Source organism: Rhipicephalus microplus, chromosome 3, assembly GCF_043290135.1.
Source record: "Rhipicephalus microplus isolate Deutch F79 chromosome 3, USDA_Rmic, whole genome shotgun sequence".
NCBI lineage: Eukaryota > Metazoa > Arthropoda > Arachnida > Ixodida > Ixodidae > Rhipicephalus > Rhipicephalus microplus.
In genome coordinates this window covers 250,591,900-250,606,753 of record NC_134702.1, presented here as the reverse complement: position 1 = coordinate 250,606,753, position 14,854 = coordinate 250,591,900, and positions in this window count along the sequence as shown.

Sequence of the window (14,854 nt, the reverse complement as noted above, 5' to 3'; positions counted from 1 at the left end):
ACTGCAAGGTGCTGAGTACTTCTCAAGCCTAGACCTGCGTTCAGGTTACTGGCAAATACCCATGCACGAGGATGACAAAGAAAAGACAGCGTTTTCCACACCAGATGGGCTGTATGAATTCAACGTCATGCCATTCGGCCTTTGCAATGCTCCAGCAACATTCGAGCGGATGATCGACACAGTTTTACGAGGCTTGAAGTGGAAGACTTGCTTGTGCTATTTAGACGATATCGTTATTTTCTCGTCAACCTTCCCTCAGCACTTGCAACGACTGGACGAAGTTCTTACGTGCCTTGCAAACGCAGGCCTTCAGCTGAACACCAAGAAGTGCCGTTTTGCGAGCAAGACGATTAAAGTGTTAGGCCACATCGTAAGCAAGGACGGTATTCGTCCCGATCCTGACAAGATTTTCGCTGTCCAACACTTCCCGCGTCCTGAAAAAGCCAAAGATTTGCGCAGTTTCCTCGGCCTCACTTCTTATTTTCGCCGATTCATTCGGGACTTCGCCTCAATAGCTTCACCATTGCACAAGTTGCTCGGATCAGGCGTCGCCTTTGTGTGGTCTCCTGAATGTGAAGCGGCGTTTGCCCAACTGAAGTGTGCACTCACATTCGAACCAGTCCTCTGCCATTTCGACGAAAACGCGCCTACGCTCCTGCATACAGACGCTAGTGATCGAGGCATTGGTGGAATTCTCCTACAGCGAGACAAATCTTCACGTGAGAAAGTCGTCGCATACGCGAGTCGTGCACTGACCCCTGCTGAAAAGAATTATACCATCACCGAACAGGAGTGCCTAGCGGTCGTATGATCAATACAAAAGTTTCGACCTTATCTCCACGGCCGCCACTTTACTGTGGTTACGGACCATCACGCCTTGTGCTGGCTCTCGACAATCAAGAACTTGTCCGGCCACCTTGGTCGCTGGATTCTTCGCCTACAAGAATACGACTTCACTATCACATACAAGTCGGGAAACAAGCACCAAGACGCCGACGCACTTTCGCGTTGCCCGCTCTCTTCGGAGCCGCTTAACAAACCCGCCACTGCCGCACACGAGAAGCTTTCAGCCGTCTCTTCCCTACATGTTTCGTCATTAACTACTTTGGACCCAACTTTTCCAAACGAGTGTGGTTTGTTCTTATCTCACCAACGTGCTGACCATTACTGTCGCCGCATCATGGACCGTCTTGACGGGACTTGCCGGCCCCTTAACGCCCGTCTTCGCCGACAGCTGACGCAATTCAAGCTCAACAACCACGTCCTGTACCGTCATATCTACCACCCTGATGGTCAACGCTGGGTGCTCGTTTTACCTCGCTCTCTTCGGGCTCAAGTCCTCAAGACATATCACGGCGACATGTCTGCTGGACACATGGGTTTCCAGAAAACGTATGACCGCATAAGATGTCACTACTACTGGCCGGGCTTGTCCACCTGTGTCGCGAAGTACGTTGCCTCATGCGCCCTTTGTCAGCGTCGCAAGCTACCTACATCAACTCGAAGTGGACAATTACAACCGCTCCCGTGTCCCCTGCAACCATTCGAGGTAGTTGGCATTGACCTGTATGGTCCGCTTCCTATGACTGTCACGGGCAATCGATGGATAGTTACAGCAGTCGACCACCTGACACGCTACGCCGAAACAGCTCCCGTGCCTTCTGCATCAGCTTCGGAAGTGGCCGACTTCATTCTTCGAGTAATAATCCTTCGACACGGAGCTCCTCGTGTAATTATGAGCGACCGTGGAAGAGTATTTCTTTCAGCACTCGTCGAAGAAGTGCTCAAGGCAGCCGGCACTACACACAAAACAAGCTCCAGTTACCATCCTCAGACGAACGGCCTGACTGAGCGCTTCCATCGTACACTGTCAGATATGATTGCGATGTATATCGAACCCGACCACAGAAACTGGGACACCATTTTGCCATTTGTCACTTTTGCGTATAATACCTCTGTACAGCGCACAACCGGTTACTCGCCGTTCTACCTCGTCCACGGTCGCTTCCCCTCTTCTTTCCTCGATGTTTCGTTCTTCTCTGCGCCTGTCAAACCATGTTCATCTTCAAGTGAAGAATGCGTGTCTCGTCTACTTCATTGCCGCCAGCTGGCTCGCGTCAACACTGAAGCCAAGCAACAGGATCGCAAGCTTGAATATGATGCCTCTCATTGTGCCGTGTCTTTCAGCCCTGGGGACGAAGTCCTCCTTCTTACACCCATTCGCACTCCCGGACTGTGCGAGAAGTTTCAATTACGTTTTATTGGCCCCTACACTGTCTTGGAGCAAACATCTTCTGTGAATTATCGCGTGGCACCCGTTCTTCTTCCGATGGACCGCCGCTACAGGGCAGCAGAAATAGTCCACGTATCCCGCATGAAGCCTTTCATACGGCGTTCATCTTCGCTTTAAAATGCGGCCAAGAGCTGCGGTCAGGATGACCGCTTTCACGTGGGGGGAAGTTAGTGTAGGCATTCATTAAGCACATCTACTTTCTTTACACATATTCATCATCATGAGTAATCGTCATCTTCATCTGCTGTGGGGACTTGGCTTGTCTGAGTTCTGTGCCTTGGGCGTGGTCGCTTCATCGTGTCTTCTGGGCCTAATAAAGGTTGCCTCCACCGTTACATCAGAATACAATTACGCAGATAGTTGATCATAAACAAGGTAGAAAGACATGAGCAGGGAAATGACAGCAAGCAGTGTGAGATTGCATGTCAAAAATTGACATCCTTATGTCCTCGCATATGAGAAGTAAGGACTAATAGTCAAGGCTTGTTAAAGCAGTCTGAAAAGAATTACTGTAAATTGAAGTTGCATGAAAAGTGTACGGAAGGCCCAGAACCAATAATTATGAACAATCAAATGCGCTGAATAAAAATGAACTAGTCTGGCATTCAACCAGCTCGACAGGCGGATTCTTTCAAATATGGCACTTCTGCAGATGAGCCATCTTTTGTGCTGATATCCGCTAACCTTTATTGGACAAAAGGCCCAGATTCGCTACTTCCGTACTGGTGGAAAGCATTGTTTCTGATCTGCTCCTAGCTCTGTTTCTTATCTAATCCGGCTATCTACCTCGACCACCGTAACTCTGAATTTCAGTGTGTTGGTGACCAAAATTTCAGAAAGGTTTGACAGGATTTTGGTACAATAGAATTCACTTCTGTTGCTTGTTTTTAAAAATGAAATACGAACTTGCATACGACCATCATGGGGTCATTTCAAATGATGGGGTTTATTGCGTGCTTAGTGATGCAATCGATCCTAAGCATTTTGGCGCAAAATCTGGACCAGCTAAAACCTCAGTTTTGAGCAGCAAATCAGCCTTTTCTGGCACTTGACAGTCACATTTTCAAACATACCTTTTAGGTCTCAAAGCTCAAATGGTTTGTCATGTTTAACAAAATAAATATATGCATGCACACTTGTATAAGATGCCACAAAAGCGAAGTTAACCCACAGCTTCTCGGTTTCCTGCTGACAACCATAGTTTTCTGTATGGTCTTGGCATCAGGCTTCTTGGCACTTCCTTGTGATACACATTTCGTTTGCTAATCAGTACGACTTTCTCTGATGCTTCCACATGCATACATTTTCCACACATATTATGTTTACTATTAGAAAGAACTAGCCATGTGATTACGTCTGTGCTTTCAATGCAACCTTGGAATAAGAGTTACGTGGAGAAGTACCTGCTGTTGCACTTTATAGACACACTCATTAGGCTCTTGGTTCCTTTGCACTTTATGAAGCAATGGTATATCGCAAATTCTAACAATATGCAACATGAAATTCACTAGAATGAAGGGGCTTTGCTTTTCGTTCAGACAGGTTTTTTTTTTAACTTGCACTCATGTCAAAGAAGCAGCACCGCTATACAAGGGCGGTATTTCACTGTGCTACAACAGCAAAATCTGGCCACTATAGCGGCTGGCATTCTTTATATATTGCCACGCAGCAAAGGACGACGCAGTTGTCTATAAGGAAAACAAGTTTATTGGAGCGAGCTTGTGCTCCCCTAACAACTGAAAGAATACACAGGCGGCGAAGCAGCGGTCAGCAAAACGACGTGCACGCTAGTGAGCGTCGGCGATCGAATGTCGCGGCATCGGCTGTGCGGGAATTTATATCCCTCGGCGCGAGCGTTTCTCGAATAGTCGAATTGTATCGAGACGCTGTGATAGCGTTTGTTCGAAACGCTGTTTGTTCGGAACACTCGAAACGCTGTTCGATAGCGTTTGTTCGAAACGCTGTGATAGCGTTTGTTCAAAACGCTGTGAAAACAGTGATAGCACAGGCTGGCGCAGCCAGGCCGAAAAAGCAAAACACAAATAAGCAAACCCAATGCATAGTTCGCGGCATTACCCCTCCCCCCCTCTAAGAGTGCATCGACTCGATGCTAACATAAGGGACAGTCCAAACAAATTAAAATAAAAGTTCGTCATCGTCCGTAGAAAGGTTTTAAGCGAACCACATGGACGACTTCGAGCCGCGTGCGTCGTCGTGATGTACGAGAGTCACCATCGGGGATCACTTCGTACGTTAGTTCGCCAACACGTCGTAGAATCCGGTAGGGTCCGAAATAGCGTCGTATAAGTTTCTCAATGAGTCCACGTCGTCGAATGGGAGTCGAAACCCACACACGATCTCCAGGATGGTACTCGGCGTCTCGGCGTCGGAGCTTGTAGCGTCCGGCATCCACCAGTTGCTGGTCCGTTATACAAACTCGAGCAAGCTGGCGGGCCTCCTCCGCATGTTGGAGGTATCCTTGGACGTCGGCGTTGAGGTCGTCGTCTTCTACGTGCGGAAGCATGGCGTCGAGCATCGTAGTCGGCCGTCTTCCGTAGACGAGCTCGAACGGTGTCATCTGCGTGGTTTCTTGGACAGTCGTGTTGTACGCAAACGTGACGTACGGGAGGACTTCGTCCCACGTCTTATGTTCAACGTCGACATACATAGACAGCATATCCACGATTGTCTTATTCAGCCGTTCCATTAGTCCGTTCGTTTGGGGGTGGTACGCCGTCGTTCTTCGGTGATCCGTGTTGCTGTAGCGTAAGATTCCTTGCATGAGCTCCGCAGTGAAGGTCGTTCCGCGGTCTGTGATTAGGACCTCAGGGGCTCCATGTCGCAGCACAACTTGGTTAATAAAGAACTTTGCAACTTCTTGTGCAGTTCCCCTCGGAAGAGCGGTGGTCTCTGCGTAGCACGTCATGTAGTCTGTCGCTACGACAATCCATTTGTTCGCGGATCGGGATGTAGGGAACGGGCCCAGAAGGTCCATTCCGATCTGTTGGAAGGGCCTCGTTGGGACAGCGATCGGCTGCAGAAGTCCGGCGGGTCTCGTCGGTGGTGTTTTTCGTCACTGGCAGTCACGGCAGCTCCGGACGTAGTGGGTGACATCGGATGTAAGGCGGGGCCAGAAGTATTTCGCCTTAATTTTTGTAATCGTGCGAGCTGTTTCGAGATGTCCAGAAGACGGGTCGTCGTGGCACGCTTCCAAAATTTCGTCACGAAGATCTGCGGGGATGACAAGTAGCTAATTCGTTCTCGTTCCGGGGTTGAAATTCTTCTTCACTAGGATGGAGTTTTTGAGGCTGAACGCTGGTAAGTTGCGCTTGAACGCCCTAGGCACGGCGACGTTGCGTCCTTCGAGGTAGTCGATCATGGCGCGGAGGTGAGGGTCGGCACGCTGCTGGGCGGCTAGGTCGCTCTCTGTCACGACTCCGAAGAACGCGCTGTCTTCATCGGAGTCCTGTGGTGGTGGGCCGACGGGGGCGCGGGACAGGCAGTCGGCGTCGGAGTGTTTTCTGCCGGATTTGTAGAATATTGTAACGTCAAACTCTTGCAGGCGCAAGCTCCACCGCCCAAGACGGCCAGAGGGGTCCTTCAAATTGGCGAGCCAACACAGCGCATGATGGTCTGTCATAACCTTAAACGGTCTACGATACACGTATGGGCGAAATTTTGAAATTGCCCATATGATAGCCAGGCACTCTTTGTCGGAGGCAGAGTAGTTTCTCTCCTCCTTCGACAGACCACGGCTTGCATAGGCGATTACCTTTTCGTAACCGCTTTGCTTTTGGACGAGGACGGCACCCAAACCGATATCACTGGCGTCCGTGTGCATTTCCGTTTCGGCGTTTTTGTCGAAATGAGCGAGCACGGGCGGGTTTTGCAGGCGTTGGTTGTTGCAGCTCGCAGAATGCCTTTTCTTGGTCGTTTTCCCAGCTGAAAGGGGCGATTTCTTTCGTCAGGCGCGTGGGTGGCTCTGCAATGCGTGCGAAGTTTGCGACGAAGCGCTGGTAGTATGCGCACAGTCCGAGAAACCTTCGCACACCCTTTTTATCTTTCAGCCTCGGGAAGTTCGCAATGACTGATGTTTTTGCCGGGTCAGGTAGGACTCCCGCGGCGTTCACGACGTGACCCAAGAACTTGAGTTCCTCGTACACGAAACGGCACTTCTCAGGCTTCAGCGTTAACCCCGATGTACGAATGGCCTCGAGTACAGATTCCAACCTTGTGAGGTGTTCGTCGAAAGTCCGGGCGAATACGACAACATCGTCGAGGTATACGAGGCAAGTGTGCCACTTCAGGCCTGCTAGCACAGTGTCCATGACTCTCTGAAACGTTGCGGGCGCCGTGCACAGCCCAAACAGCATCACCTTGAACTCGTATAGACCGTCCGGGGTTATAAATGCAGTCTTCTCTCGGTCTCTCTCGTCCACTTCAATTTGCCAGTAGCGGCTCTTCAGATCCATGGATGAGAAGTACTTGGCGTGGCAGAGGTGGTCGAGGGCGTCGTCGATTTGTGGCAGGGGGTACACGTCCTTTTTGGTGATTTTGTTTAGTCTCCGGTAGTCAACGCAGAATCTTAAAGTGCCATCTTTTTTCTTCACGAGTACAACCGGCGCAGCCCACGGACTTTTCGATGGCTGTATTATGTCGTCACTGAGCATGTCATCTACTTGAGTCCGGATGGCTTCGCGCTCGTGTGAAGAAACGCGGTATGGTGACTGTCTGGTAGGTCTGGCTCCATCTTCGGTTATTATCCGGTGCTTCGCCAAAGGAGTCTGCCGTAATTTCGAGTTCGAGGAAAAACACTCGCTGTAGCGACGGAGCAACTCCAGTAATCTGTCCCGATTTTCTTGTGACAGCGCCGCGTTCACGTCGAAAGGATGTGGCAGCCTGGAAGCATCTGCGCGTGCGCGTTCAAAGGTGGCGACCGCGATCACTTGACTCGCTTCTTGCGTTTCTTCGAGGAACGCAATTGGAGCGCTCTTGTTTAGATGCTGGTACTCCTCGGTGAAATTGGTAACCAAAACGTGGGATCTGCGTTGTTTAAACCGCGCAATGCCTCTTGCGACAGACACACCGCGGTCTAGAAGCAACCTTTGGTCAGTCTCCAGGATAGCGTCGACGTCAGGAGCAGCACCTTCACAATAGACGGCGATCATCAAGCTTGCGCGGGGTGGCAGGGTGACATGATCGTCGGCGATCCTTACAGCAGCACGGTGTCCGAGGTTCGGCTGCGGCGTCGTGGAGTGATCGGAAGAAAACGTTATCGACCTGGTCTGCAGATCAATTATTGCGCCATTGTCCGTCAAAAAGTCCATTTCGAGAATTACGTCGCGGGACCAGTTAGGCAAAATGACGAACTCCGCAGGGTACGTAGTGCCGTCTATGGTGACGCGCGATGTGCACATTCTACTTGGGGTCACGAGGTGGCCTCCTGCTGTGCGTATGTGGGGACCGTCTCATCTGGTCGTAACTTTCTTTAGCTTGGACGCGAATGACCCGCTCATGACCGAGTAGTCGGCTCCCGTGTCGATGAGGGCGACTACGTCAAGGCCATCGATGGACAACTGGACGTCAGATGCCGCTTTCCTCAAATTTTGGGTGCGTCGGAGCGTCGTATCGCGGCTTGCGCGTGTTGATGGTCGGGCACTATGCGTCATCATCGTCGTCTTCTCAGCGGCAGGCTTCGTCATTTCGGGTACGCGTCGCGCAGCGTAGCTGTCGTCGTTTTCGGGGGTCTCGTCAGGGCGTCGTCGGGTAGTCGGGATGAGGGCGTGTCGTGAATCACGGTCTTGCGTCGTTGGAGGGTTTTCATTTTCTCGCCGTTGTGCAACTTCACCTCCAGAAGTTGCTGCTTTTAGTTTCCCCCTCATGGGCTGGGGGACCTTCCACGGGCGAAGTCAGCATTGCTGCGACGGTTGGGGGATTGGTACGGGTAGGGCAACGGCGAACGGTTGAAACGGGATGGTCCACGGCTGGTGTTCGACAGGTATTCTTCGATCTCAAATGGGCGCTGGCCGGCTCGCGGGCGGGTTGCGTCGACGGAGAACCCACGCAAACCCAGCCTCTTGTACGGGCAGCGGCGGTCGACGTGGTCGGCCTCTCCACAGTGGTAGCACAGCGGACGATTATCTGGCGTTCGCCACACCTCGGTCTTCCTGGGCGCCTGGTTTCGAGTTACAGGGGGTCGGGCGGGCGACATTGGGCGGCGGTACGGCGGGGCCTCTTGATAACGGGTTGGGACGGGTCGGGGTCGACGAGCAGCAGCGGAGTAGGTCATCGCTTGTGGTTCATAAGATGCTTCCGACGGCGTAGAATTCCCCAGTGCTTGCTGAACCTCCTCGTGGACGACGTCAGTAAGGGAGGCGACTTGGGGCTGTGGCGTTGCTGGGAACAATTTCCTCAGTTCCTCGCGAACGACGGCGCGGATGATCTCCCGCAAGTCTTCCATCGCCAGTCCAGGGGCGTTTACTGGGTTCACCGAAAGGGTGTTGAGTGGTCTATCGTATTGCCGCGAACACATATCCAAGGTCCTCTTGATCATCGAAGCCTCGGTGACGAACTCAGCGACGGTCTTAAGGGGGGTTGCGGATGAGTCCAGCGAAGAGCTCTTGTTTAACTCCCCGCATCAGAAAGCGCACCTTCTTCTCTTCTGCCATTTCGGGGTCAGCTCTCCGGAACAGCATCTTCATCTCCTCAGCGAACAGTACAACACCTTCGTTAAGGTGTTGCATTCGCGTCTCCAACAAAAGGGCGGCTCGTTCTTTCCGCACAACCGTAGCGAATGTTTTGAGGAATTCGCTCTTAAAGACAGTCCAGTCGGTTAGGGAGCCTTCATGGTTCTCAAACCACGTTCGAACTGCATCCTCCAAATAGAAGAAGACATGACGAAACGTTTCTTCGCCATCCCACGTGTTAAATATTCGGATGCGCTCCAGCTTCTCCAGCCACTCTTCCGGGTCTTCACCAGGAGATCCTCGGAATGATGGGGGCTCACGAGGTTGTTGCAGAACGACGGGAGGGTTGGTAGCGCTGGTCATGGTGCCTGCGTTGATCATCGTGGTTTTTACGTCTTCTTTCCTCTTTTTATCCGGAAGCAGTCTAAACTCTGGCTGAAGGCCTTGCTGTCGGCGGCTGACACGAGTTGGGCGTGCTTGTCGTGTTGGGCTTGCTTGTCGGCTTGGCAATGGCTTAGGGTTCATGTACCCCGCACCTTCACCAGATGTCACGCAGCAAAGGACGACGCAGTTGTCTATAAGGAAAACAAGTTTATTGGAGCGAGCTTGTGCTCCCCTAACAACTGAAAGAATACACAGGCGGCGAAGCAGCGGTCGGCAAAACGACGTGCACGCTAGTGAGCGTCGGTGATCAAATGTCGCCGCATCGGCTGTGCGGGAATTTATATCCCTCGGCGCGAGCGTTTTTCGAATAGCCGAATTGTATCGAGACGCTGTGATAGCGTTTGTTCGAAACGCTGTTTGTTCGGAACGCTCGAAACGCTGTCCGATAGCGTTTGTTCGAAACGCTGTGATAGCGTTTGTTCGAAACGCTGTGAAAACAGTGAAAACACAGGCCGGCGCAGCCAGGCCGAAAAAGCAAAACACAAATAAGCAAACCCAATGCATCGTTCGCGGCAATACGCGGTCCATATAGCATGATAAATTAAACTTCAGTGACCTGCATAAACATGATATAAGTCAGAAGAAGTAAAAATCTAAATTTTTCTAAAATTACTTAACTCATGTGACGTGTTCTGATTTCATATGTGTACTTCTTTCTGTAGTTAACACAATCACTCCTCACATAACAGAATGGCATGACATAAAAACTTGTGATTCTGCACTTGTTTTTCTCACTTCTTTTTAGTATCCTGCCCCAACATGCAGCTTGACCAAGATGAACCCACACCAACTAGCCGAAATTTCTACACTGCTCCAGCACCTTCAGTGGCATTGCCAGGCGCACTAGGCTGAATTTTGTGCTCTTCTGTGTACAGGTTGGTGCAAAATATCATTACGCAAAGTGTTTTAGGACGAGATATGCATTCCTTGGGTTTTCGCAGAGCCCTTTTTGTTTTATTGCATAATTCTGCTATGGTTAATTACGAAGGGTGATGAGAAAAACTCAGGGCCTAATAGCAATTTTGCATGGAAGATCTTAAATACTGTCACAGAAATTAAGGCTTTACATAAAATCTGAATTTCAAATTGAAATGCAGGAGTGTCCAAACACACCTGTCTCTCATCCAGAATACACTTGCGTTACTCAAAGACCGTGAAAAAAAGGGTGAAAAGTGTGCCGCAGTAGAGAATACGATTCAAGAACGAGTTGCAAAATTAGTAAGATGGTTGGAGACTCAAAGGAACATCCAAGTGATGTTCCATGACCAAGGTTTTAAAAAGTTAGGATTTTACTTTATATCTTAATTTATATTGTAAAGACTACAAAATTTAAAGGGCTTTTTAATTTAAAAAAGGCATTTCAATTAAAAAGGGTATCTAGCTGAGATTAACTGAAATTGACATGCGTTCGTCGTGGGCCATAGAAAAAGTGTTGAGCGCATGTATTGTGCATGATTGCAGAGACAGCAGCCAGCTCTAACAGTGACAAGTCCTATCAGATTCTCCTTGTCATCCAGTAAGCCTCTTAAAACCTACTGCTAGGTCATGGTCGTGAGGAAGTTGTCAATTTAAACTTGTACATGAAGGTCAGAGCATACAATGTGAGGCGCATTGTTGCTCAAAAGTACAGAATTTAGGAATGGCCCCAAGGCCTAACTTGGTTCCAGCAAATGAATAATTTGGAATAAGATTATGTACTTTTGCTAGAAACGGTGCTGTAAAAACTGTCGAAGTGTGCGATTTCTCGCATGATAAGCGTATAATCATATCACGCAGCTGTTCTTCATTGGTGAGGCCATATAATTTCTGTACACACAAAAAAAAAACTTTTTGAAGTGTAGGTTATGAGCTCACAATAGCCAGTTTCATAGGCAATATTGTATTCAGCTGTCATCCTTACTGAGAAAGGAAGCTCAGTGTGTGAGCAATTGGAGCTGGAATCAAAATGGTGTTCATTCACCCTGCCATAAAGTCGTGGAAAAAGTGTTGAATGCGTGCATTGTGCATGATTGCAGAGACAGCAGCGAGCTCTAATTCTCTCAAGTCTTATCAGATTCTCTTTGTCATCCAGCAAGCCTCTTATAACCCACTGCTCTGTCTTGGTCATAAGGAAGTTGTCAGGTTAAACTCGTGCAAGAAAGTCATAGCGTAAAACGTGAGGCTTGAATATTCTTCGCAGAAACACCCTTTGCAGGCACCAGGTTAGGTGACGAATCACATTAACTGCTGGGAAGGAGAGGAAATTTGCACAAGACTTCACTTCATGTGTACTGCTTTATGAGTGGATGGTCGAAAGCGTCCCACTAGTTACGAAGGGTCGAACCATAATTCACCAACCTCATCATCATCAACCGCAGCATCAACGCTGCGTGAAAGCTACGTAAACGCTTTACAGATGCACACTGGGTGCTTTGTTCATGATGAAACAAGCGCAAAAATACACACACTCAGAGAGGACACAGACAAGTGCTTACTAGCAACTGAAAATTTTATTTCGAAGCGATCACTAATAAATACATCGCACGCATGTACGTCATTCCCGACTTCCCCTGTCATCATCAACAGCGTGATATAACAAAATATGCACGCGCCCACAACAGGAAACAAACACGTTTCAAGAACTAACAAAAGAAAATGTGGAAAAAACACAAAAACAAAAAACAAATACAAAAAACAGAAAACCAAAAAACAAAAAACAAAAAAACGTAAAACAAAAAACGTAAGACAGATAGAAACACTGGGTTATGTGACGTCTAAAAAAGGAAATTTCGCGTCTGTTAGTAGAACTGACGCTTGGCTAACGCTTGGCTGACGCAACTGTCCCCTCCTTTCCTTATTCTACACGCTTCCATTATTTCTCTCGTTGTCCGCTTGTTGTGCCTGTCAATTATTCGTGTGTCGGAAAATTTCGGTTGGCAGGTGCACTCCTTGCAGTGCATCACTAAGTGTGAGTAAGGGGCCCCCTTTAGTGAACTCTTATGCTCACGAAGGCGCACATTTATGCACCGACCCGTCTGACCAACGTATTCCTTTCCACATGTGAAAGGAGTTCCGTATACAACATCTTTTTTGCACTCAACGTACCACCTGCCATGCTTTATGCTACATCTGTTGGATTCTCCAGTTCCTTTCTTGTTGACTAGCCTTTCTACTGCTGGACAAATCTCTGATCGTTTGTTTTCAGCTAAAAAAAAGCAACCCGCACGCCATACCTAATTCAACTTTTTTCAACCTATGTGAAATATTGTGCAGATACGGGATGACCACTGCCCGCTCTCTTTCACCCTCAACTTGTCTTCTCTCTTCGTTTGGGCCAATGATTGCATTTTTTACTTCCCGAAGATTCTTCTCACATGCCAAAAGGATACATTCATCGTGGTAACCAGCTCTCCTCCAGCGCTTGATCTGTGCGGAAACACTCTCGTTCATTGAGTGTACGCACGATTTCATGAGGGCAGCTTTGATGCAAGAAGCTGCAATCCCATTTTTTACTATCTTCGAATGTGCCGAATGATAGCTCAGCAATGGTTTTTCCGATCAAGGGTGATACATAAGGAGACAAATTAATTTTTAGGTCCAGAAACTGAATGCGTCGTTCCTTTGGCACCTCAAAGGTAAACTGTAAACCACACCTGTTTTTTCCTAAAAGCTTTTAAAACAGTCACTAACGTGCTCATACCCGGATCATTTTTTATTAAACAAGGTAGTCAACTACGAATCTGAACAGCTTCAGATCTATAACGTCTAGCTCCTTACCTACTGTTGTGTCAAGTTTGCTCAAAAAAACATTGCATAAGATCGGGGTGACACTAGACCCAAAGCAAATCCCATCCTTCTGGACGTACAATTCTTCATTCCACCCCACTAGCGTGGAACTCAGATACATGGCCAAAATCTTCATAAAACCTTCTACAGACACACCACAGGCGTTATAAAAAGCCACTTCATCATTTTTTTCCGTGATGCACTCTTGTACGCTTTGTAGTAACGGACCATGCGGAATGGAATAATACAGATCGACGACATCAATACTGAAGGCATCAGAGACCCTTACATCATCTCCCTTTAAGTAGTCCACTACTTCCGTAGAGTTTGAAACCAAAAACGGGTCACAAAACTGGAGCGTTTTCAGATGTTTTTGCAAAAATTAGGACACGAGACGTAGCCAGGAACCCCTTTCTGAGACAATGGTTCGGAACGGAAGGTTCTCCTTGTGTGTTTTTACCGTAAAGAACGCTTCCAGCAACAAGCCTTTTTCGCTTTTTACCGCTGAAGACAGCCTGCTCAGGCTCAAGGTTAGGAAGCTAGCTTCCTAACCGCCCGATGTTTTACAAAGCTGACCTTTTCATCAACTTTGCGGAAATTCTTTTCTATAGCAGCCTGGGCCTTCTCCAAATATAGCTTTTCTGGCAAAATCACAAAGTAACCCTCCTTTTTTCACATTTTCTTTTCTTAGTTCTTGACACGTGTTTGTTTCCGGTTGTGGGCGCGTGCATGTTTTGTTATATCACGTTGTTTATGATGACAGGGGAAGTCGGGAATGACGTACATGCGTGTGATGTATTTATTAGTGTTCACTTCGAAATAAAATTTTCAGTTGCTAGTAAGCGCTTGTCTGTGTCCTCTCTGAGTGTGTGTATTTTTGCGCTTGTTTCATCATGAAGCTTTACCAACACGCACAACTGGCAGTCATCCTATAGGTGCTTTGTTATTATGCAAAATGACGGAGATTGGTGTAGTGGGTACCCAGCTAGTGCACCTGCAGTAGGCACCCCATGAGAGTTTACTGAAGGCTCTATGGAAGGCGACTCCCCTACCTTATGCTGTGATTGTCCTACGTCGTCCACACAGGCCTGACATCTTTAGCCCACTTCTTCTTGTGTGAGGAATTTTTTTCATGGTGATTTTTTCAACCACTTTTTTACTCTTTGTCAGTTCAACAAAAAGTACCAATAGAAAGAAAGAGAAATAGATGTTACTGTAGCTCACTTCCTGTTGTTATCTCTAAGCTCATTACACAGTTGGTTGAAACCTGCTGCTTTCTGTAACCCCAACCTGAAGGGTCCTATGTCATGTGTGACTGTTGTGTACTAGTTAACTATGAATATATATATGCACAGTCAAAGTGAACACATATTTATAAAATTATGGTATAATTTTACAGCCTGCATTTACACTTTTACAAAGTGATGAATAGTCTAGTATTGATCATTAACTCTAGTAGTCTGCTGTAGGCCTTGCCTCACAAAATTTTTGAAACTGCAAGTTATGATGTGTGCCAGTTTGCATAGAGGTGTTTACTTGTTAATAAAAATGGTTCAGAAGGAAACATGTTCCCTTTGGTTCGGCAGGTGTGGAAGTTACTGCCAGCAATGACATGAAAAAAGAAATTTGCTTTTGTTTAAAGATGCTCAAAGAGAAATACTTTACA